Source organism: Lissotriton vulgaris, chromosome 2_1 (genome assembly GCF_964263255.1).
Source record: "Lissotriton vulgaris chromosome 2_1, aLisVul1.2, whole genome shotgun sequence".
NCBI lineage: Eukaryota > Metazoa > Chordata > Amphibia > Caudata > Salamandridae > Lissotriton > Lissotriton vulgaris.
In genome coordinates this window covers 276,955,149-276,978,812 of record NC_141687.1, presented here as the reverse complement: position 1 = coordinate 276,978,812, position 23,664 = coordinate 276,955,149, and positions in this window count along the sequence as shown.

Here is a 23,664-nt window from a genome sequence, read left to right as displayed (position 1 = left end):
CACTTTTGATGAGTTTAGATGGGCGGGGGGCGGGCCAGCAGGGAGAGCGGACCGGAAGCTCTTCCGTGGTCTCGCAGGGACTTCTGGGAGATGAAGTCCCTGCACACTCGCAGCCCCGCTGGTGCCTCACACCCCTTACCGCCTTTCCGCCGAGGTCCTCACTTGTGCACGCAGACAGCAGCCGAGACTGGGGCTCCCCTGCGAAGCGGTGCCCGCGAAGCGGGTGCGGCGAGTCGTCACGAGGGAGCCTCACACGTCGTAGCAGAAAGTGCGCTGTGCAGTCGGTGGCCTCTTCACAAAACAGTACCTACAGATATGTCAGGAATACTGCTGTATCTGTAAATCCTTGCGAAATGGAGCCTCGTACAGTAAATACGGCGTATCCATGGTGTCACAAGGATGGCGCTATAAAAGTGGTGCATTGCTGTTTTCCTGCAGCGGTGCAAGACTTTTCCTAAATGAGGCTCTTAGTTGGCTGGCTTCGACAGTCAGAACTGATGCTTGTTATTAATGCATAATTAATCCTTGGGATTGAATCCTTACTTTCAACCACCATTTCAGCTACTGAATGATCTCCAATGAAAGAGGAAGTGTATCCTCTAATAATTAAAGGCTGAAGATGAACAATTTGTTCTTCTGGAAAAAAAACCTTCCCCAACTCCAATAAATCTGGATTTCCTTGAGAGTTTGAGGTGACATTTGGGAATATTCAGCAGTAATCCTACTCACCTAATTATTGTGTTTGTCTAATTCAAAATGCAAAGGGACTTTTCCTTGGACTGTGCAGGAAGTAACAAAGGTAGGGAAAGACTGGAATCCCTTTCAGATGGAGGTAAGAAATCCCAGGGGCAATTACATTTGTGAAGATCCGCGATGCAGGCTTTACGCAGAAAGGAAGAAACATTGTGGACAATGATGTTTCCGCACAAAAAACCTCAGATATTTCAAATTATTTTTTGCAATAGGAATGTGCAGATAGGCATACATGAGAACTAGAATAATAAGGAAATTATTTATTCGGATCAAAGGAAAGATCCTCTGAAGGGCATCCATTTTGAATTGCACATGCTGGAAAACATTTTCAATTTCTTCAAGTCGTTACTGAATCGCAGTTTGTATTTGCTACCAAATCTGTATTTAGAAGGGGTGTGTTTAGGACTTTCCTTACAAATACCGATTCATATAGGATATATCAATATTTTGTGACCAAACTTCGGTCACAAAACAATATTATAGAAGTTGGTAAGCCATCTACAAATGGGGAGGGGTCACCATTTGTGAACTTTGACAAACAATCTATTAAGAATAGGCACTGGTCCTATGGGCCACTGCCTATTCCTGAAAAAATGCTACTTACATTTTTTGAGTTTTCTTATGGCATCCCATTTTCCATTAAGGAAAACACGTTGCATTTAAAATGAATCACTTTATTTAAAAGTAATCACACAGATGGTGGTCTGCTGACATCAGCAGACCAACATCCCTTTGATGGCTGCTATTCATAGCTGGTCACAATTTGTGACTTACATCATTAAAATTCAAGAGGTCTGTCGAATGGACCAATTAGTACATAGGGCAGTTCGCAAAAATAGATTGGATTAGGTCAAACTCAGTGCGCAATTTGTGACCTCTTTTTCCATATCCATTCTTCGTGCATCTGGTCGCTAGACCTCTTCCCTCCTAAACAGGAAATATTGTGCCTTTCTTCACTAGGGCTGAGATCCCCTCCTCTTTTTGTGTATTTTCTGGGAATTGGCATCCCAAGTGACGTCCCAAGTGACCATGGCACTGCCACATCCGGCCACAGCCTCACTGTACACAGCTCCAAGCACCTGGACAATATATTTATTGACAAATTCTAACAGGAGGGGGGAGAGAGAGAGTCAGTGGATTCAGTCTCCCGAGTCATATGTATAAACAAAGTGGAATCCACTCAAGGTGATAGTGATCCCTAGAGTGATGGGGAACACACAGTGTTGTTTAAATGCCCCTCACACACCAACAGGCCCCTTGGTGTCATGCTTCATCATCGGGGCCTTCGCACCCCTCTACGGGATGCGGCGTGCTACGACTCGCGAATACGCAGGAGCACTTGAAGTGAACTATGTGTGGGGGTGTGTGTTTAATACAAGGATGTGAGTGAGGTGAGGTGAAAAAAGTGAGTGGTTAAAAAATACCTGGCACGTGGGAAGAAAAAAACTTTATTAAATCCCCGGCTGGTATTGTTAAAATTAAAAGTGCAGGGCGTGGTTTTAGAAAGATACGTGTTAGGGTATCAAACCATTGTATTAAAAGTCAACATGTTTCGGAGGTCAAAGCCCCCTTCTTCAGGACAAGGGTGAATGCACTTACCCTCCCCTTACTCACATGTAAGATGTAAAAGTGAAAAATAAAAATTACCACAATGTGTAATGTTCCTCACAAATGTTATATGTAAGTGAGTGTAGTTGCGCCCAATTGGCGTAAGAACTTAGAGTTCCCAAATACAGGACTTCATGAGCCTTTAACGTATATTGGGGAATCCTTCCTTTCTAATCAGAAAACGGTTACTGCAACAGCTAATCGCCTGCCTTCCCTCAACGCGGCTCCGAGGAGCCGCGTTGAGGGAAGGCAGGCGATTAGCTGTTGCAGTAACCGTTTTCTGATTAGAAAGGAAGGATTCCCCAATATACGTTAAAGGCTCATGAAGTCCTGTATTTGGGAACTCTAAGTTCTTACGCCAATTGGGCGCCAATTGGGCGCAACTACACTCACTTACATATAACATTTGTGAGGAACATTACACATTGTGGTAATTTTTATTTTTCACTTTTACATCTTACATGTGAGTAAGGGGAGGGTAAGTGCATTCACCCTTGTCCTGAAGAAGGGGGCTTTGACCTCCGAAACATGTTGACTTTTAATACAGTGGTTTGATACCCTAACACGTATCTTTCTAAAACCACGCCCTGCACTTTTAATTTTAACAATACCAGCCGGGGATTTAATAAAGTTTTTTTCTTCCCACGTGCCAGGTATTTTTTAACCACTCACTTTTTTCACCTCACCTCACTCACATCCTTGTATTAAACACACACCCCCACACATAGTTCACTTCAAGTGCTCCTGCGTATTCGCGAGTCGTAGCACGCCGCATCCCGTAGAGGGGTGCGAAGGCCCCGATGATGAAGCATGACACCAAGGGGCCTGTTGGTGTGTGAGGGGCATTTAAACAACACTGTGTGTTCCCCATCACTCTAGGGATCACTATCACCTTGAGTGGATTCCACTTTGTTTATACAATATATTTATTGTTCATCATTATTGGACAAAAATAACAAAATAATAGCAACTACGATAGCTGCAATAATAACAATCACGATTAAAATAATAACAAAAGAATAATGATGATAATGAAAGGAGGAAGAAAAAAAGAGAAGAAAAAGGACAAGGAGAAAGAAAATTTGTTTAAATGATTTCTAAAATGCAAACCCACCTCATAAGACGGCCACTGCCACATCATTGTACCACCAAACTACAAAAAGCACACCTTCTGAACCAAGATCTCGTTTTCTGCCAAATTTGGTGTAAATCTGTTTAGCCATTTGGGCTGTATCTGTGTCTACATTTCCTATTGAAAAAAGAAAGAAAAATGTCAAGTCAAGTCAAGTCAAGGTTTATTTGTGTTGGTACTCATCAGAGGACCACAAAAAGAAATTTTTACATTTTACATTTAAAAAAGATTCAATTTTATCAATACAAAGGTAAAAAGGATTTTAAAAATGTGTACAAATTATAACAAACAAATTCGTTCGGAGGTTGTTTACACAAAGATATAAGTTCTCTCACCATTGTGATTCTACAAGAGCGATAGATAGGATCTAAGAATCTAGTACGGGCTAAGGTTTCTTTCTGGTTTGGACATACAAATAGAACATGCTCTAAAGTCTGATCGCCCCCTGCGCACAATGTACATATTGGAGATCCTCCCGGAATCCATCTTGAGGTATATGCTGATACGGGTAGGATGCCCAAACGAAGCATAGCAATTGCCCTCCTTGCGCCATGAGTCAAAGTAAACCCGATATAGGACCGACTTTGTTTATAGTCTATTGAGTCGGCAAAGGGTTTATAAGTGGCTAGTTTGTTACAGTGTCGAGAGTCCACTTCGTAACTCAATTTTGGGGTGAAGCATTTTAGAAACAATTTTACTTGTGCTGGTGTCCAAGTAAGCAGCAGTTCTGTGTTTATATTTGCTATACGAAATGCTTCGATCATATTCTCTAAGAAGATTTGCTTTTTAGCGTCAGACCCAAAAGTCTCTTTTTTCAGCAATGTCCTTAAGGTGTTCTCTTTTGCATGTAATAGGTTGTAGGCCCACCTGATTACATTTGCAATTGCTACAGCATAGGAGCTTGTGATTGATAGTTCCAGTCTCAATGCTTGAACAGGTACAGCATCTGATACTTTCATGATTTTTCTTAAAATTTTTCCTTCTTTGCGATCCATAAATGCCCATTGTTTTATGGGAATGTACTCTGTCGCATAGGATAATACAGGTGGTATTTTTACTCTGTAGATGTTTATCAGTGAGGAAAAATGCCTGCTCCCTGTTGCACTATAAAGTCCCTGGAGGGCTGCAGCATGTATTTCAGATTTCCTTTCAAAATTTTTCAACTGCGCTGTATTTGTTACATTTTTAGAAAGGATCCTTCCGAGGTAGGGATAATCATTGACTTCTTCTATCTTATCTCCTCCTATCCTCCAGGTATATTTGGCGTTTTGTTTCCTCCTCGAGAAAGCTATCACTTTTGTTTTCTTAATGTTTGGAACTAAGTAGTTTTCTTTGGAATACTTATGCAGAATATCCAATGATATTTGTAATCCGAAAGGAGTGAGATCCAAAATCACTATATCATCAGCATAGAGCAATGCATGTATGCTATGATTAGCAATTTTTGGAGGTAGGCTGGAGCCTAATTGCAGATGGTAACACAAGTCACTTAAGTAGAGGGAGAATAGGATCGGGGCTAGAAGACACCCTTGTTTTAATCCGTTTTCGGTTTTGATTCTTTTTGTAAGACCTTTTTCTCCCCCCATTTGAACTTGACACCAGGTATTGGTATGTAGGCTTACTATAGATTGTAGCAGTTGTTCGTGTATTCCAAGCCTCCTCAGTTTTCTCCATAATGTAGGTCGATCTACCCGATCGAACGCCGTAGAGTAGTCTATAAATGCTGCGTAAACGACCTGGGTTTTTCGGGTTACGTATTTATCAAGAATGACCTGGATAACTGCAATATTGTCTGTTACCGAATGTTTGGGTCTGAAACCTACTTGAAACATGGGTATCAGACCTGTCGAAAAAGCCCATTCTTTCAGGCAGTGTAATACTTCTGCTGCAAATACTTTTCCACAGCGTCCATGAGTGCTATTTGACGATAATTACTTGCTTGAGTTTTGCTTCCCTTTTTGTGAATGGGGATGATTATGCTTCCCTGCCATGATTGTGGTACCTGGCCAGTATCAAAAATATAGTTGAAGAGGGGGAGTAGCAACTGACTCCATTCCTTCGGGGCGACTTGCAGTGCTTTGATCGGGATCTGATCCGGGCCAGAAGCACCCGTTGTTCTTGCATTACGTATATTCAGTTCAACCGATATAGCTGTAGTTTTAGTTATTGGGCATTTATCTTTTCCTGAGGTATTAACCTCACTACTTTCAGATGGTATTATTATGTTTTCTTTGTAAAGATCTGTCAGAAAAGTTTCCCAGTCGTTCGGAGGGACCGGTATTGTTTGTAATTTCTTTTTTGATCCAGTTAGTTTTGCAATCAGAAACCAATATTTGCGCTGGTTATACTTGTTCGCTGCTATCTGAATATCGACCCAATTACGATCTTGTAAGGCTTTTTTATTTCTTTGATTCTCACGTCTCAATTGATTTTTCAATTTATTTATTTCCTTCTTCATATATGGTGTAGAGTTCATATATTGGGCGCGTATGAGTTTATTCAACTTTTTCTTTACTTCAGAGTTCTTAGAGATACGCATATTTTTATCTTTCTTCTTGCTATTACCCACTGTCTCCTTTGTTATCATATTTAAGATGTGGTTTTTGTAATCTTTTATAATGAGTTCAAAGTTTTCAATAGGATTTTCAGAAAATAGTTTTGTTAGAAATTGAGAGTGATCAATCAATGAAGTAATTTTATCGAGAGTCGAGGAATTCCAGAAGATGCGTCTCCGTTCGCTGTTTATCACTATATTACTTTTGTGGTAGATGATATGACAGGCTGGTGAGGATTTAGGTATCCAATCTGTGGTTAAATGCATTAGTGCATGATCGCTCTCTTGGCAAAACAGGTTAAGCAAATACGTAACTGTATCAAGTAGATTCATACTGCTAATAATCTAATCTATAATGGAAAAAGTCCCATTGCCCCGTCTGGTGTAATTTGCTGGGATGTCCCCTTCCATGTTACCATTCACTATTATTCCATGCAGGTTAGTCAATGTTGATAATAGCAATTTACCTCTTTTATCAATTGATATACCCTCAGGAAATTGCGGGGTTTTAGTTTCCATACCTTCTTCTAAGAATAGTTTAGCCCACTTATTGATTTCAGAGTTAGAGATTTTACTATTGAAATCGCCAGCGATTAGGAAGGATGAGTAGGGATGGTTTTCTGTTATTTTCACGATCTTTTCCATGATTTCTAGGAATACTATATCATGCTTTTTACCTGGAGGGGCATATACATTAAAGAGGAGAATTGTCTTTAAGGAGGCCGTACTATATGTTTTTGCGGAGATTTTAATGCACTGTAAGTTTTCTAGATTAGTATCTACTATTTCCTGCGCCCACAGATATTCTTCACTCAATAAAATGGCTAGACCACCTTTAGCGTGTCCTCGTTTAGTTGGTGTTGCTAGGATTTCGTATACGTAATAGTTTTTAAGAGTGATAGGTTCAGTTGCCCACGTTTCTTGTAGGATCAGAATATCTGGCAAATTTTTCAAGGCTGTGGACAGTTTGTTCTCAATTCTACCAGCGATATTCCAAGATGTAATTTTTAAGCCGGTGCTAAACAGATTGATGTTGAGAGTTCTTAATTTTATTACTATTCAGAGTCTCAGAGACCCAGGCTCAGGACTTTATGCTGTTACTATTATCGAGTTCTTTAGGTGCATGGTACCAAACTGCCCTTTGTCCTTTATCCACCGAAATTTTTAGATTTTCTTGCCCTTTAGAGTATGTATCTAAGTACGTGATTTCTTGATCTTCTATTACGTCGAAATTTCTCTGGTATGCTTTCAAGTGTGAATTGGAGAGTGCACGTATTTGAGCGTTATACCGAATTGGATTTTTACTGACCGTTGGTTCTACTCTTTCAACCACATCATATCCGTGTTTATGTAGTATCTCCTTTTCATTGAGTATGATCCCTGGAAGAACAGACGACCAGAATGTTACCCTTACTAGTTTGATATTGTCTTTATTAGGAAAGATTACTAGATCAAGTTCATTACTGGTCATTGATTGCAAGGACCTTATATGACGTAATAGGTATATTATCCTTCCTCTATTAAGTGGAGCAGAATCGGTAGGAAAAAGTTCCTCAAATTGTAGAGTTTTGGAGGAAGGCTCTTTCTCCCTTTGATTGTACCTGTTTTTGACTTCCCCAGTATTTTTGTTGTTGCTTTGGTCTGGTTCCTCTGAAAGTCTGTTTGGGACATATTCTATAGCTCTTGGATCTAGTTGAGTCATCTTTTCTTCAGGGTTTTTAATGATTCCTGGTTTTTCGGTCTTTTGAGATGTTATTATATCGTCACATTTTTCCTTTTCAAAGTTATGTATTATAACTGATTTTTGGAATTTTAGTTTGCGGATTTTCTTTTTTTGAATCCTTCTTACTGGTTTTTTCCTCCTTCTTTTCCTTCCTTCTGTGTTATTTTCCTGTGTTGTTTTAACTATCATTTCTTCATTTCCTTGATTTGATATATTGGTAGTATATATTTCTTGGGTATCTGGTGCAGAATCATTTATAAGATTGTTTATTTCGCTTGATTTTGTAAATATTGGAAAGTGTTTGATTTTTTGTTGATGTGTTTCTTTGAAAAGTTTTTTTAGAGAATATACTGTTGAATCGTTTAGATTATCCGGCTTCTGGTTTTGTTGTATTTGGGTATTTGATGTTTGGGTACCAAAATCGCGTATTCTTTTCTTCTGATCTTTTTTATATTCTTTTGGTATACCATTTTGCTCGATTTTGGTTTTCGTTGATGAATTATTTCTCTCTGCTGTGAAGAAGTCTTTTTTCTTTTTTTCTTCAACTAAATGTTTTAGTATCCCTATTTGAACGTCCAGAGTTTGGTCGGAATTTTCTAAAATGTTTCCCAGAAAAGAGAGAACTGATTCCAAAATCTCTTGCAGTGAGAACAAAGCTTTTGATATAGGTGAGGTTGTGTTGATCATATTGTTATTAGTTTTAAGATTAAAGGGGTCCAACGAAAGATCAAGTGAGATAATGGGAGGAGATGTTTTTTCTTGGATATTGTTGCTTGTCCCAGGCTCTAACTTTTGTGACACTAGGTTTGATTTGTCAATGTTTGAGTCTTCAAATATCATTTCTTGAATATTGTTGCTTGTCCCAGGTTCTGACTTTTGTGATACTGGGTTTGATTTGTTAATGTTTGAATCTTCAAATATCATTGAGCTCCCTCTATTTTTTATCGGTGTTGAGGTTTTTAGAGTAGATGTTTCCTGGTCAAAGTTTTGTAGATCTTTTAGGGTACAAAATAGTTTGTTGCTTGACACAGGCTCCAAGTGACCCATTTTAGATTGAGAATTAGGTATCGTTGAAGTACTTTCAGTTTCCCCAATGATTACTGAAGAGTTGAGAGATATTTCTTTACCTAATGTATGTGATTCTTGAGTATCTTTAGCTGTAAGCGTGGAGAAGTATGTACTGATTGTCGGCGTATGGGTTATACGACCAGGTTTTATGGCTTTATCGGAGGATTTCCGTACTGCATTCTCCGTCCCCATTCTTTTCATAAATATAGTACGGGATCGCAGTTTTTTGAGACCCATTTGTTCACCGATAAGCGTTAATTAATTAAATTTGTATGTCGCTTAATTCGCCAAGGATTTGATGGATATTATACTGTTGTTTGTGGGATATTGGCTTTCTCCGACTCTCTTGCAGTGGAAGAACTTTTTCTGTAGAGTTGAGCAAGATGAAAGGGGGGGCCCGTCCCGTCCTCGTACGTCCCCGGACGGCCACAGACGGCCCGCCCTTTGCCCGGGCTTAGCGCCGCGCTTAGTCCCGCGCGCGTCCCGCGTCGCGGTAAGGCTGATTTTGTTTTTATACGTATCGCCGGTGAGCGTGTCAGTGGGCGTGTCGCCTGGGGGAAGAGGAAGCAGCTGATCCAAGCAGGGGTTGCTGGTCCTCGCAGTCCCCCAGGTTGAGCGTGTAGTTTCGCCCTGGCCTCTTACCCAATGGACTCCAGCTGGGAGCGTTGAACAGAGCCTGCCGACTGCAGCTCTCGCTCACACCAGCGAGTCCTCGGGGAGGCTGCAGCTGATACACGCAGAGTAGGTTGATGCGTCCTCTCAGGATACCGGCAGCACAGGCAGCAGAAAACAGCAAAACAGGTGAGTGGCGCCCGCAAAGCTGGTGTCACGAATTTGAAGTCCAAGATCGCCGGTGGGCGTGTCAGTGGGCGTGTCGCCTGGGGGAAGAGGAAGCAGCTGATCCAAGCAGGGGTTGCTGGTCCTCGCAGTCCCCCAGGTTGAGCGTGTAGTTTCGCCCTGGCCTCTTACCCAATGGACTCCAGCTGGGAGCGTTGAACAGAGCCTGCCGACTGCAGCTCTCGCTCACACCAGCGAGTCCTCGGGGAGGCTGCAGCTGATACACGCAGAGTAGGTTGATGCGTCCTCTCAGGATACCGGCAGCACAGGCAGCAGAAAACAGCAAAACAGGTGAGAAGGAAAAATGTGTACTGGGACCCCCTCGTATCTCACCCCTGCTTGAGGGAGCACCCTGAAACTTTCAAAAGCAACAGATGCTTTTCCTATGGAAGCACGATCATAACTACAACTATCAAGTGGCCACTGGTACTGGGACATTTACACAAACAATAAGCAGGCCGTGAAACATTGCAGTAAGTTCATTTAAGTTACATATTGCAAAGGGCAGACAGACACAAGCCAATGCATTCAAACACATTTATATGCTATTATCAAGAGGTGTAGCAGACATGTTCTTCAATCAGAAACATTTGTCTCTGTTGTTGCATTGGAATTAGTACAAACTTCTCTCCATTCCTCTAGATTCTGTCTCTGCTGGGTGTCAGTCCAGACCACTAAAATAGGATTCTCTTCCGCCTCCGATCATTCAATCCCATCTTTGTGCTATAGATCCAACACTGGGCCCTTACCTTGCATCCAACGTATTGCAATTCTCCTTTTCCCCAACAGGAGTCCCCAGTGCAATCATGGACCACTGTAAATGCCTTTTACTCGCCGTAGGGTGTAGGCTGTTACCCATCACCTTCTTTGTATAAATCAGCTTCCTGTTCCATTCATCATCTATGAGCTTTACCCACAATCTGACCCACTTAGCCCAGATCAGCAGATCTTGTCTCAAGCGGTCTTCACAAGGCACCCTGTAGAAAGATGACAGAGGACGGCCAGCCTGGCACAATGACAAGAGTTCCAGGAGGGTACCATCTTCTCGAGGTCTAAATGGAAATGTGTCTCGCATGTTATTTGTCGCTCAACACTCTGGTGTACAGCACACAATGCCTTGCATGCACCTCCAGCCGCGTCATTACCTTCACAAAGGCGTGGAAAGATATGACCCATCCATTCGCATCCACTATCTATCCAATTAGCCACTCTCACTTTCAGGCACTGAGGACAAAACTCCTGGAGTCCCAGGAATGGGACCAGCCATTCAAAAGTGTTCATTCCATCTCTAACCAAGACACTCAGGGGCATATTGACAAGCCCCTACCACCACCTGTGGCGATATGGGCTTCGCCTAATTTACAAGACAGCGTTAAGTCACTTAACGTGGCTTAACGCTGCCTTGTAAGTTAGGCACCCTCTCACGCTTTAGTTAGCGTGTAAGGGGTGGGCAATGGGTGTTGTGGTGGGCATTCCACCGCAACACCAATTGATTTTGACGCTCCCCCATATTTACAAGAGTGGCGTAAATATTTTTTGGCAGGGCTAAAATTAAGACCAGAGAAAACCTGGTTTTACCCTGGCGAAACGAGGAGAAATGCTTTATTTCCTCTTGTTTTTGCTGTTTCTAAGTGTGCTGCATTGTGCAGCGCACATAGAAACAGCAAAACACCATTGATTGTTTATGTGCAGGAAGGTGTCCATTCCTGCACATAAACAATTATTAGAAAAATGACAAGTTGCAAATTCTATGTGTGCAGCACAAAGGAGCACACATAAGGGCTTTTTTATGAGCCCTTTGCGCCACCGTTGTGTCACTTTATTGTTATGCTGCGGTGCCGTTAAAAATGTGCCATGTGTACAAAGTGACGCATCAAAGCAGATTACGTCACTTTGTAAAGCCCTGCGCTACATTATACCTGCATCAAAATCTTATTGGCACAGCCGCCTTTAACTTGGGACTTGTCCATGTGTAATGACCCATTGCTGGAGTATTTACAACAAGGGGTGGTGAGGGACAGAGTCTCTGAATTAAACAGAATACTCTCACCCAGTCAAGAGATCAGGGCTAGATCCAACACCGTTTTTTAGCTCACTGCACCATCCCAGTTTCAGAACCTGGCTGTATGCAAATTAGTCTGTTCCTGTCCCAGTGCATGATGGGAACAGGGCAAACCAAACTACAAAAGCCAATTCTTACACTGGGAAGGAAACAAGCTACCGGGGACCGGTTTCTGGCATTTCAGCCTCTTCGGCCCGGCTTGCTTGAATCCTGATGGTGCAATGAGCAAGGGACTCACATCTGAGCATACCCTTCCACGCTTAGGGTGGACAAAAATATTTACAACAAGGGGTGGTGAGGGACAGAGTCTCTGAATTAAACAGAATACTCTCACCCAGTCAAGAGATCAGGGCTAGATCCAACACCGTTTTTTAGCTCACTGCACCATCCCAGTTTCAGAACCTGGCTGTATGCAAATTAGTCTGTTCCTGTCCCAGTGCATGATGGGAACAGGGCAAACCAAACTACAAAAGCCAATTCTTACACTGGGAAGGAAACAAGCTACCGGGGACCGGTTTCTGGCATTTCAGCCTCTTCGGCCCGGCTTGCTTGAATCCTGATGGTGCAATGAGCAAGGGACTCACATCTGAGCATACCCTTCCACGCTTAGGGTGGACAAAAATATTTACAACAAGGGGTGGTGAGGGACAGAGTCTCTGAATTAAACAGAATACTCTCACCCAGTCAAGAGATCAGGGCTAGATCCAACACCGTTTTTTAGCTCACTGCACCATCCCAGTTTCAGAACCTGGCTGTATGCAAATTAGTCTGTTCCTGTCCCAGTGCATGATGGGAACAGGGCAAACCAAACTACAAAAGCCAATTCTTACACTGGGAAGGAAACAAGCTACCGGGGACCGGTTTCTGGCATTTCAGCCTCTTCGGCCCGGCTTGCTTGAATCCTGATGGTGCAATGAGCAAGGGACTCACATCTGAGCATACCCTTCCACGCTTAGGGTGGACAAAAATATTTACAACAAGGGGTGGTGAGGGACAGAGTCTCTGAATTAAACAGAATACTCTCACCCAGTCAAGAGATCAGGGCTAGATCCAACACCGTTTTTTAGCTCACTGCACCATCCCAGTTTCAGAACCTGGCTGTATGCAAATTAGTCTGTTCCTGTCCCAGTGCATGATGGGAACAGGGCAAACCAAACTACAAAAGCCAATTCTTACACTGGGAAGGAAACAAGCTACCGGGGACCGGTTTCTGGCATTTCAGCCTCTTCGGCCCGGCTTGCTTGAATCCTGATGGTGCAATGAGCAAGGGACTCACATCTGAGCATACCCTTCCACGCTTAGGGTGGACAAAAATATTTACAACAAGGGGTGGTGAGGGACAGAGTCTCTGAATTAAACAGAATACTCTCACCCAGTCAAGAGATCAGGGCTAGATCCAACACCGTTTTTTAGCTCACTGCACCATCCCAGTTTCAGAACCTGGCTGTATGCAAATTAGTCTGTTCCTGTCCCAGTGCATGATGGGAACAGGGCAAACCAAACTACAAAAGCCAATTCTTACACTGGGAAGGAAACAAGCTACCGGGGACCGGTTTCTGGCATTTCAGCCTCTTCGGCCCGGCTTGCTTGAATCCTGATGGTGCAATGAGCAAGGGACTCACATCTGAGCATACCCTTCCACGCTTAGGGTGGACAAAAATATTTACAACAAGGGGTGGTGAGGGACAGAGTCTCTGAATTAAACAGAATACTCTCACCCAGTCAAGAGATCAGGGCTTCTGGTAAAGAATTGGCTTGGTAGTTTAGTCTGCCCTGTTCCCATGATGCACTGGGCCAGGGACAGACTGATTTGCATATAGCCAGGTTCTGAGCTGGGATGGGGCAGTGAGATAAATAACGGTGATGGATCAAGCCCTGATCTTTGGACTGGGTAAGAGTGGTCTGCTCAATTCAGACACTCTGTTCATCACCACCCCCTTTTGTAAATCGATTTTGGCCAATATAGGTGTGGCAGGGTATACTCAGACATGAGTCCCTTTCTCACTGCTCCATCAGGATTCAAGCAAGCCGGGCCGAAGAGGCTGAAATGCCAGAAACCGGTCCCCGGTAGCTTGTCTCCTTTCTGGTAAAGAATTGGCTTGGTAGTTTAGTCTGCCCTGTTCCCATGATGCACTGGGCCAGGGACAGACTGATTTGCATATAGCCAGGTTCTGAGCTGGGATGGGGCAGTGAGATAAATAACGGTGATGGATCAAGCCCTGATCTTTGGACTGGGTAAGAGTGGTCTGCTCAATTCAGACACTCTGTTCATCACCACCCCCTTTTGTAAATCCATTGCTGGAGTAGCATCACTTTTGCGACACACTTCAGCAATGCATCATTACTGCACCTACAGTTTTGTCAGAAATACTGACCTATCTGTACATCCTTGCGACATGGAGCACCGTACTGTAAATACAGCGCATCTATGGTTCAAGGAGGGTGCACTGAAAATTGTTGCTTCACTATTTTCACGCCGCGATGTGACAGTTTTCGTAAATGAGGTCCTTAGAAGTTGCAAAACGGCATTTCAGATTGTTTATGCGCAGGAAGGAACACCTTCCTGGACATAAACAATCCTTCCCCTCAACGAAGGCACCCATGCACCATGGTGCAAAAGTGCCTGCGTTGGCGCTAAACTTCTAAATTTAGCACCAGCACAGGATAGAAATGCAGGGCTACTATATTCTTGTAAATACGGTGCCGCTCTGCGATTCAGAAAGGGCAAAGCGCGGTGTTAAGCCAACCAGGCAACCGCTGCACTCCGTTACTTCTTTTGGAAATATGTCCCCTAGTCCCACATAGTGACATCAGAGAGTAGAGAGGGGTTAGCGAGGTCTTGAAGACAGCAACCAAAAGTAAAACCTCCTCCCGTGAACTATTGCATGTGTATAGCAGGCTCTTGAGTCAATAACGTGCTTTTGTGAGCCTGTTGTGTTTAATTCAGCCACAGGCCTTGCACGTAGGCCACCTGACTGTGAGGCAAACAGTGCCCCATTGCAATAGCCCACTTCCACGCTTTGCTGGAGTGCTTCACTGCAATGCATCCTGCCTGAGACGTTCACAGGAAGCACACGCCAGCCCTTGCTTCTCCGGATGATTCCCTGCACATATTGCACCAATAAAAGCAAAATGACTTTCAGCAACAGCTTTCAGATCCCTTCCTTTGCAAGTGGCTGAAGCCTAGGAAGGACTCTCGTATATTAAATATGAACTCAACAAATACTTTATGCTTTCAATATATTTTCAATTTACTTTCGTCAATACATTATTGTCAAATGAGCCGTATTATCAGACTCCACTGCAACCAGATTTCTTGTGTTTTTTGTAGAGCTACAAAGCGACGCACCCTCGGAAACAAACTCCAGACGAACGGGATCACCATAAATATAGAAGCACAAATACCTGTGAGAGCTCAAGCCCGGCAGAGGGGGCCATCGACAACTCCTTGCAGCCATTAAAGAGGGTCAGGTGTTGGAATAAGACACCTCGATTTGCACAGGGAGGTCTCACGTGCTCTGGAGGGCACGTTTCCGACTTTGCTGGAGTTCGGTTCTTTTGTTTGTGAAGCTGCAAATCTTGGGTGTCGATTCAGAGACACTATCTAGGAGCAGGCTTGAGCAAGACAATAGCTTGGGCGTTTCTTAGTGAAAATACTTTCTCTATTAACCACACACACAAGCAGTAAAAGGATTTTTGGTGTACCAGCTAAAATGGCATTTTATTGTTGGAGCGCTCCCTGTACCCACATGTTAGAAAGGCATTTTGGCCCTTTTCTGGCAGTATAGTGCCAACTAGTGGCGGTGGTGTGCTAAAACCGCCTTACTTCCCTGATGGCAGCCCCGGTCCCTGAGCGAGGCAAGCTCTTTACATTGAGCACAACACTTAGTGGTACTTTCTCAGTGAATGGAGATATGTGCTTGTGGGTTATTTGAACCAGGATTCCCTCTAGGCTCGTGGATACCCACTGCTTAACCTCGCTGTTGATGCCTGACAGAGGGCTGAGTTGAAACTTGCAGTGGAATTTCTTCATAATATGGCATATGCATGCTCAAATGCCTTTTAAACTTTGCTTGGTTTCTGCTAAACTTTCCATCCTTCACTGCCCTTCCATTTTCTTCTAAATTCATGGCGTGCTTTTATTCAGCAGACTAGGGGAAAACAACAGGAGTATAACCCGTAGACCAGATTGAGATTGGGGTATGTATATGTTTTAAGCAACAATATCTCAATCGGATTCACTGAGACAGACAAATATACGTGTATGTACAAAACATTACAAGGTCGCGAAAAAAAGAAGAGAGACTTTTGGTATTCATTTTGGAAAGTGCATGTAGCATCATATATTTAAAACATTTTATACAGGACAGTTGTAGAAGAACTGTTGGCATAAAATGCAATGGCAACCCAAGGGGGCTTTGTGCACTATGTGCTTGTGAAACAAAGAATGACGGCGCGAGTGACAGGTGGGAAAACACAGCGAAGGACGCAAGGTGACAAAGTGAAAGACAATATTTACAAAAGCAATAGTTCTTCATCAATAAATGGGTAATAAATATTTGTTTTGGGAACCAAAGTCGAGAATGCGCCGTAAGTTGTGCTGTACGTAGGGTCGATGGCGTTTCGATCCTATTTAGTCAGGATCTTCATCAGGACCGGGTTGCCGGTTTGAGCAGTGATATGGCCAGTTGAGATGGGCACTCCGAGCTGTCCGAGTGTGGTTTGTGGGAACTGGAAATTATCCAAAGTTCAGTTCATTTGTTAGTTATGGATGTAGAAGGAAAGGCTGATGGAGGTGCAGATTCGAGCCCCGAACTGCGACAAGTACCTGTTCTGGTCCAAGTGAATTGGGTTGGCAGGGTCGGAAAACTGATCCACTGCCTGGGTCCCGGAAGGGGTACCTAATTACAGAGTTGCGAGCCCCGCCGAAGTAAACCGGGGGCCGTCAGGTGGTTAGTGAAGTCTCGTTAGTAGGCTGCAGTCTCACCTGGACACCGGTGAGACTGCAGCCTACTTCTGCTGGAGGAGGGCGATGCTCCTCTGCTGGTTAGTCCTCATTAAAATGTGCTTGTCTGCCTCTCACATCCCCTCACCCATCTCACCAACAGGTGCTGCGTCCCTTAACTCAATAAACACACCGCAGAGGTCATTTTCCTCCATCTATCCTCCTGCACACCAGACCTTGGGTGCATATACTGAAGTTCCATCTCCTGGAATTCCTTGTCTCTTAACAGCACTTACAAAATGTGCTGTATCCCGGTTCTGAATATGACATGAACTTACCACAGGTCGAAACGCCTTTGACCTCTCAGCGCAACCATTGGCATTCTTGGTTCTTAAATTTGTAAATGATTCTGCGTTTTCATACTCATTTTTTTAAGTTTAGCAACCATTTAAGTAATTGTACAGCTCTTTTCGCGCTTGTTTTCTCGCTGTTTCCCTTGACTCACTTGTCACTTGCACCGATCACTTTCTTGCACAAGCATGGTAGTGCACAAGATTGTATGGGTTACACCCACATATAATGTAAATAGTGCTGATACTTTATTTGTATTTATTTTTCCCCAATAGAGACCACTCTATTCAATTTTCTTAAAATCATTAGTCTCCTTGTTTCTTTCTCTCTGCAATTACTGTGCACGTTTTACATAATTGCCTCTGAATATTACCTATTGAGAAGTTTTTTTATTTTTATAATAAAGCAGCATAATGCATTGCATTGATTTACTTACCATTAAAAAGGCCTGTAGGCTAGAGGGCAGCATAAAATTGAACTGTACAAAATTGTGTTACGCTGCTTAAACACTTTTTTCAATCATTCTCAAATGAAGCCCATGATGAAGCATAGGAAATGGCCACATTCTTATGCAGAATTGTAATTTTTTAGTCAAATAAACTATCTGATCTGGGGATGGCTGTCTACTGTGGCTCTGAATTGTGATGGATTTTTGCACAATAGTAGGTTCTGTGTTTAAGCCCATGGCCAGACACAAACGGTGAACATTTCTGGCAATTTTCCAATACAAAGAAATGTTCTTTTTTGTGCTCAAGCACCAACCATGAGATCTGCTCTAGGCCTGGGCGGTGAACTCTACTCCGTTCGTGGAGCTTGCCGAGTTTTCCACGCTACGCCGATCTGAGTTTTCTCCCTCACTCACCAACGTCAAGTTCACGAGCATGAGCGAGGAAAATCCACCTCAACGAGGGTGGTCAGATTTCTGAAGGCGGGTGATCATGGATGGTTGTGACCTTTTGCGTTTAGAAGTCTTCCGTTAGAGTTGAGAAAGCTGCAGCTCGGGTAGAAAATCTACTCAAGCGGTAAGAAAAGAAGCAGCACCCTCTTGCGCTGCGCATGGTGCCATTCGCGCTGACTATAGCGCGCACGACAAACACTCTGTGCTAAAAATCAACACAAATGGCATGACCAAACACACTCTGCTGCTTACGAAACTCTGCGTAGCGCAGCGGAGTATTTTGGTCACTTCGCAGAGTTCCGCTATGCAGAACTTTTGCGAACCCTGAGCAGGCCTAATCTGCTCACTTCTTCTGATATACTGTCCCCAAGGCACACACATCTCTGCAAACAGGGGACAGAGCAAGTGCTTAATTTGTAATAATATTAAAAAATTAAATATAATTAAGAGCCTGGGCTCTCATTTGGATACAATCGCAGTTTGCATCAGCCATTGCCCCTGCTAGGACTGCCAATGACAGTACCACGCAACTACTTACCATCACACTCCTAGAGGTGCTACACTGCAGACTATTCCAGGCACCCAAACATATCAGAATGACTCGGGTGGCAGGCATTATTTATTTGTAATGTATACTGAAATAATAAGCAACTCTTGCTGTGCGCATCTGAAATTAGACAAATAGCGCCACCATGGGACAGACTTTTATAAGTGCCGGTGTTGGAAATTAAGTCACACTGCCAGCACTTGAAACCCACGGTTCAAATTAAGCAATGGACAGAGCCTTCTCTCTTGCTGCAGCTAATGCATGGACCTCTCTTCCATTTTCTCTCTGTTCTTAGTCTAATCTATTTTAATTCAGGAAAGCTTTGAAAACATATTTATTTTAACTTTTTCCAGATGTGGCTATGAGTAGGTTTTATTTTCAAGAACAAAGGTCCTTAGCCTAGCAATTAATAATGAAAACATTTTCACATAGACTTCGGATAGTCTTCCAATGTCCAGCCGGACAGAGGAATATTTATTCAAACAAATGTAGAACGAATAAACAAGAGTGAGAGCACCAAACTGATAAAGAAAGGGCACAATCCTGTACCGAGCGTGAAAGAAGAAAAATAGAAAGAAAATAAAGTATCAGGCAAAACGTTGGAGCAAGTGGTGGCTTACAATACAATGCAAGCGTCAGTAAGCTCTACCAAGCAGTATCCACAAGACAATTCAATCAATCAATCAATCAAGGCATTTGTATAGTGCGCTACTTACCCGAGGGTCTCAAGGCGCTTGGGGAGGGGGGGTCCGCTACTGCTCGAACAGCCAGGTCTTGAGTTGCTTCCTGAAGGCGAGGTGGTCTTGGGTCAGGCGGAGGTGGGTGGGGAGGGAGTTCCACGTCTTGGCGGCCAGGTAGGAGAAGGATCTTCCTCCCATTGTGGCTCTTCGGATACGGGGGACGGCGGCGAGGGTGTGGCTGGTCGATCTGAGCTGGCGGGTGGGAGTGTAGAAGTTGAGGCGGTCGTTGGGGTATCTTGGGCCTTGGTTGTGGAGAGCTTTGTGTGCGTGGGTGAGGAGTCGAAACGTGATTCTCTTGTTGACGGGGAGCCAGTGCAGGTTTCTTAGGTGTGTGGAGATGTGGCTGTGTCGGGGGATGTCCATAATGAGTCGTGCTGAGGCGTTCTGAATCCGCTGGAGTCTTTTCTGGAGTTTTGCAAGGGTTCCAGCGTAGAGGGAGTTGCCGTAGTCCAGACGGCTGGTGACGAGGGCCTGGGTGACCGTCTTCCTGGTTTCGGTGGGGATCCAACGGAAGATCTTCCGTAGCATGCGTAGGATGTTGAAGCATGACGAGGAGACGGCGTTGACTTGTCTGGTCATGGAGAGGGAGGAGTCCAGTATGAAGCCCAGGTTGCGTGCGTGGTCCGTTGGTTTGGGAGCGTTGCCCAGGGCAGGGGGCCACCAGGAGTCATCCCAGGCGGATGGTGATGATCCCAGGATGAGGACTTCCGTCTTATCTGAGTTCAGTATCAGGCGGCTGTTCATCATCCACTCGGCTACGTCTTTCATCCCTTCGTGTAGGTTGGTTCTGGCGGTGGCGGGGTCGTTGGTAAGGGAGAGGATCAGCTGGGTGTCGTCGGCGTAGGAGATGATGTTGAGGTTGTGTTGGCGTGCGATGGCCGCAAGGGGGCTCATGCAGATGTTTAACAGCGTGGGGCTGAGTGATGATCCTTGTGGTACACCGCAGATGACTTCGGTGGCTTCTGAGCTGAACGGGGGGAGGCGGACTCTCTGTGTCCTTCCAGCGAGGAAGGAGATGATCCATTCCAGGGCCTTCTCTTGGATTCCGACGTTGCTGAGGCACTGCACTAGGGTGCGGTGGCATACAGTCTCAAATGCCGCGGAGAGGTCCAGGAGGATGAGGGCCGCTGTTTCACCGTTATCGAGCAGGGCTCGGATGTCGTCAGTGGCTGTGATGAGGGCGTTCTCGGTGCTGTGGTTGGCCTGGAAGCCGGACTGCAAGGGGTCGAGGGATCTATTTGTCTGGGGTAAGGCGGCCAGCTGTCTGTTGACGGTCTTCTCGATGACTTTGGCAGGAAACAGGAGGAGCGAGATGGGGCAGTAGTTTTTGAGGTCAGTGGGGTCGGCTGATGGTTTCTTCAGGAGGGCGCTGAGTACGGCATGCTTCCAGCTCTCCGGGAAGGTTGCGGTGTCGAAGGAGGTATTGATGATGTCCCGGAGATGAGGTGCGATGACGACGTCGGCTTAGTTGAAGACGTGGTGAGGGCAGGGGTCGGTTGGAGATCCGGAGTGGATAGAGTTCATCGTGCGTATGGTCTCCTCTGTGTTGATTGGGGTCCAGGAGCGGAGGGTGGTGGTGGGGGGCGTTGTTGCGGTTGTCGGTGCGTCAGCTGTGTGCTGAAGCTGTTGTGTATGTCTGCGATCTTGCTGTGGAAGTATGAGGCGAGTGAGTTGCAGAGGTCTTGCGATGGGGTGATGTCGTTGTTTCCGGCGCTGGGGTTGGAGAGCTCCTTGATGATGTTGAAGAGTTCCTTGCTGTTGTGGGCGTTGTTGTCCAGACGATCCTTGAATGCAGTTTTCTTGGTGGCGTGGATCAGTTGGTGGTGTTTTCGGGTGGCAAGCTTGAGGGTGGTCATGTTGACTGGTGTCGGGTCTCTGCGCCAGGCTTTCTCGAGGGACAATTTACACAATGGCTAGATTGTGGTACTGAGTAGAAAGTTGAAGTTTCGATCCCTAGCTCCTGTTACAGTAGGACCATCTTCAGGACTAAAGGTTACAATTGCCTGATTTGTTATTTAGCCTTATGAAGGGTTTGTTGCGCTAGGAGCCCGAAATGAGTGGCATAAAGTCAATTCCTAATTGTCGATTGATCTGCACAGTATCAAGTTGGTACGAGGTCATGTGTGACCAAGGACCGGTCCGTGTGCCTAGCCGGGCAAGTTGTCCACGGAAAAATGAAGGTTGTAGCAGCAACCGGTGGCTGCAGGTTTGCGAGGAGCTCAATGGAGTCTCCTGAGGGCAGCGGCGGGGATTCCGCCCGTAACAGCGTGATGGTTCCAGCCATCACGCTGTTACGGACGGAATCCCGTATTAGTGTGAATATTATGGGCCTTTCTGCAACTTGCCTCAAAACATTGAAAACCTCCTCATCATCACACAACTTTTCAGTAGGTAAAGATGAATCTACAAAGATAAAAAGGGGTATACTGCACTGTACACAAGAAGAGTTCATCGACTATCTATCATGAGCACGTCTTACTACAGACCAGTTTATAGACTTATTTATTCATCAGTTTTATATAGATCAAACAGGACCTATTAAGGTAGCAGAGAGGTTTTCATAAGATGTAAATGTATATTACCTTTGCACGTGTTATAACCTTCACATAAGTTATACATTTAAAGAATACAGAAAAGATAAGCCTTCCTCAAAATAATCACTATACATCAATATTTCAATATATAAAACACACCTTCCCAGAAGGGTTCACTAATGGGACGCTTCAGTCACACACAGCTAGACATGCCGGGTACACTCAAGCCACATAAGTAACTTAAGTGGTGCTAGGATGTAATCACTACATACTCCCGTCCCGGCACTGGGCCAATAACTGTACCAAAAATTATACCACTGAGTTTGCTCCACACTGCATGAACTTCAAAAGGAATGCCAAGTTACCTGTGAGCATATGTTTAGTGTACAACACCTGGAGAGGTCCTACAAACCCTTTGCCTCGCAGCAGCCAAGAATGCTCAAGAGAATAAGGCAGTCAACAATCAGAGAGGCTGAGATTAGGAGCTCCTGAAACTGAGTCCTAATTCACAGTTTCAGACACAACTTACTTACGTATGCCTTCTACCCCTACTGGGGTATAGGCCATCAACCAGGATTCCCCAGCCAACTCTGTCCTGGACTTTTCTTTCAACCTGACTCCAGGTGTAACCAATCTCCTTGCAGTCAGCCTCAAGGCCTCGATACCAGGTGTTTCTTGGCTGACCTCTTTTCTTTTACCCATGAGGGTTCCAGGTGAGGGATTGCCTGCTGGTGGTAATGGAGGACTTGCGGAGAGTGTGACCTATTCAGCCCCAGTGTCTTTTCATGATTTCTTTACAAGTAGGAAGTTGGAAAGTCGGCTGCCATAGGTCGTTGTTGCTGATTGTGTTTGGCTAGCGGATTTGAAGGATTGCCATCAGACAGGTGTTGATGAAGGTCTGGAGTTTGTTGGTGGTGGTAACTGTTGTCCCCCAAGTTTCTGCTCAATGCAGAAAGAGCAATTTTATGCTGGTGTGAAAAAGCCTGATCTTTGTTTGCAGCATTAGGTCCTTGGTGCTCCATATCTTCGTGAATGAAGGCAGACCTTGCTTTGCCAATTCTTTCCTTTACATCGGCATCTGTGCCACACTGCTTGTCTATAACACTGCCCAAGTAGGTGAAGGCCTCAACGTCTCCCAGTGCTCCCAGTGCATCACCTGCAAGAGTGATTGCAGTTGTGCTGGCTGTCTAGGCCTTCAGGATCTTGGTTTTTCCCCTGTGGATGTGGAGGCCAAATTGTGCTAATGTGGCTGCCACATTGTTGGTCTTCTTTTAAATCTGCAGATGGTTATGAGAGAGTAAGGCCAGGTTGTCTGTAAAGTCCAGGTCATTGAGCTGCATCCACCAATGTTTCCCATTTCTTCTTGTCGCTGTGGATGTTTACATGATCCAGTATATGGCAAGCAGGAAGAGAAAAGGCAAGAGCAAACAACCCTAGTGGACATCGGTCCTCATTTCAAAGGTTTCCATGAGTTGTACTCCATAGAATATCTTGCAGTTCATTCCCTTGTAAGAGTTCCTGATGATTCCTATGAGTTTATCTGGCACACAGTAGTGGCAGAGGAGTTTCAAAAGGGTCACTCTGTCCATGCTGTCGAATGCCTTCTCATAGTCGACAAAGTTGTCGTAGAGGAGGAGTTCTATGCCATCAGCTGCTCAATGATGATGTGCAGTGTTGCAATCTGGACTGTGCAGTATCGATCTTTGAGGAAGCCAGCTTGCTTCTGTCAGTGCCTCTGCAGGATTGGTATCCTGCTGCCTTCTAATTTCTCATATGTTTGATGGCTTGACATAACTCTTCCTTGATTGGTCTACTGCTGTCGATTAGCAAGTCCTTTCAGTTGGTTGTATGTCTGGGTGGAGACTATGGCATGAGATGGTTCAGCAGTTCTTCAAAGAGCTCCACATATCTT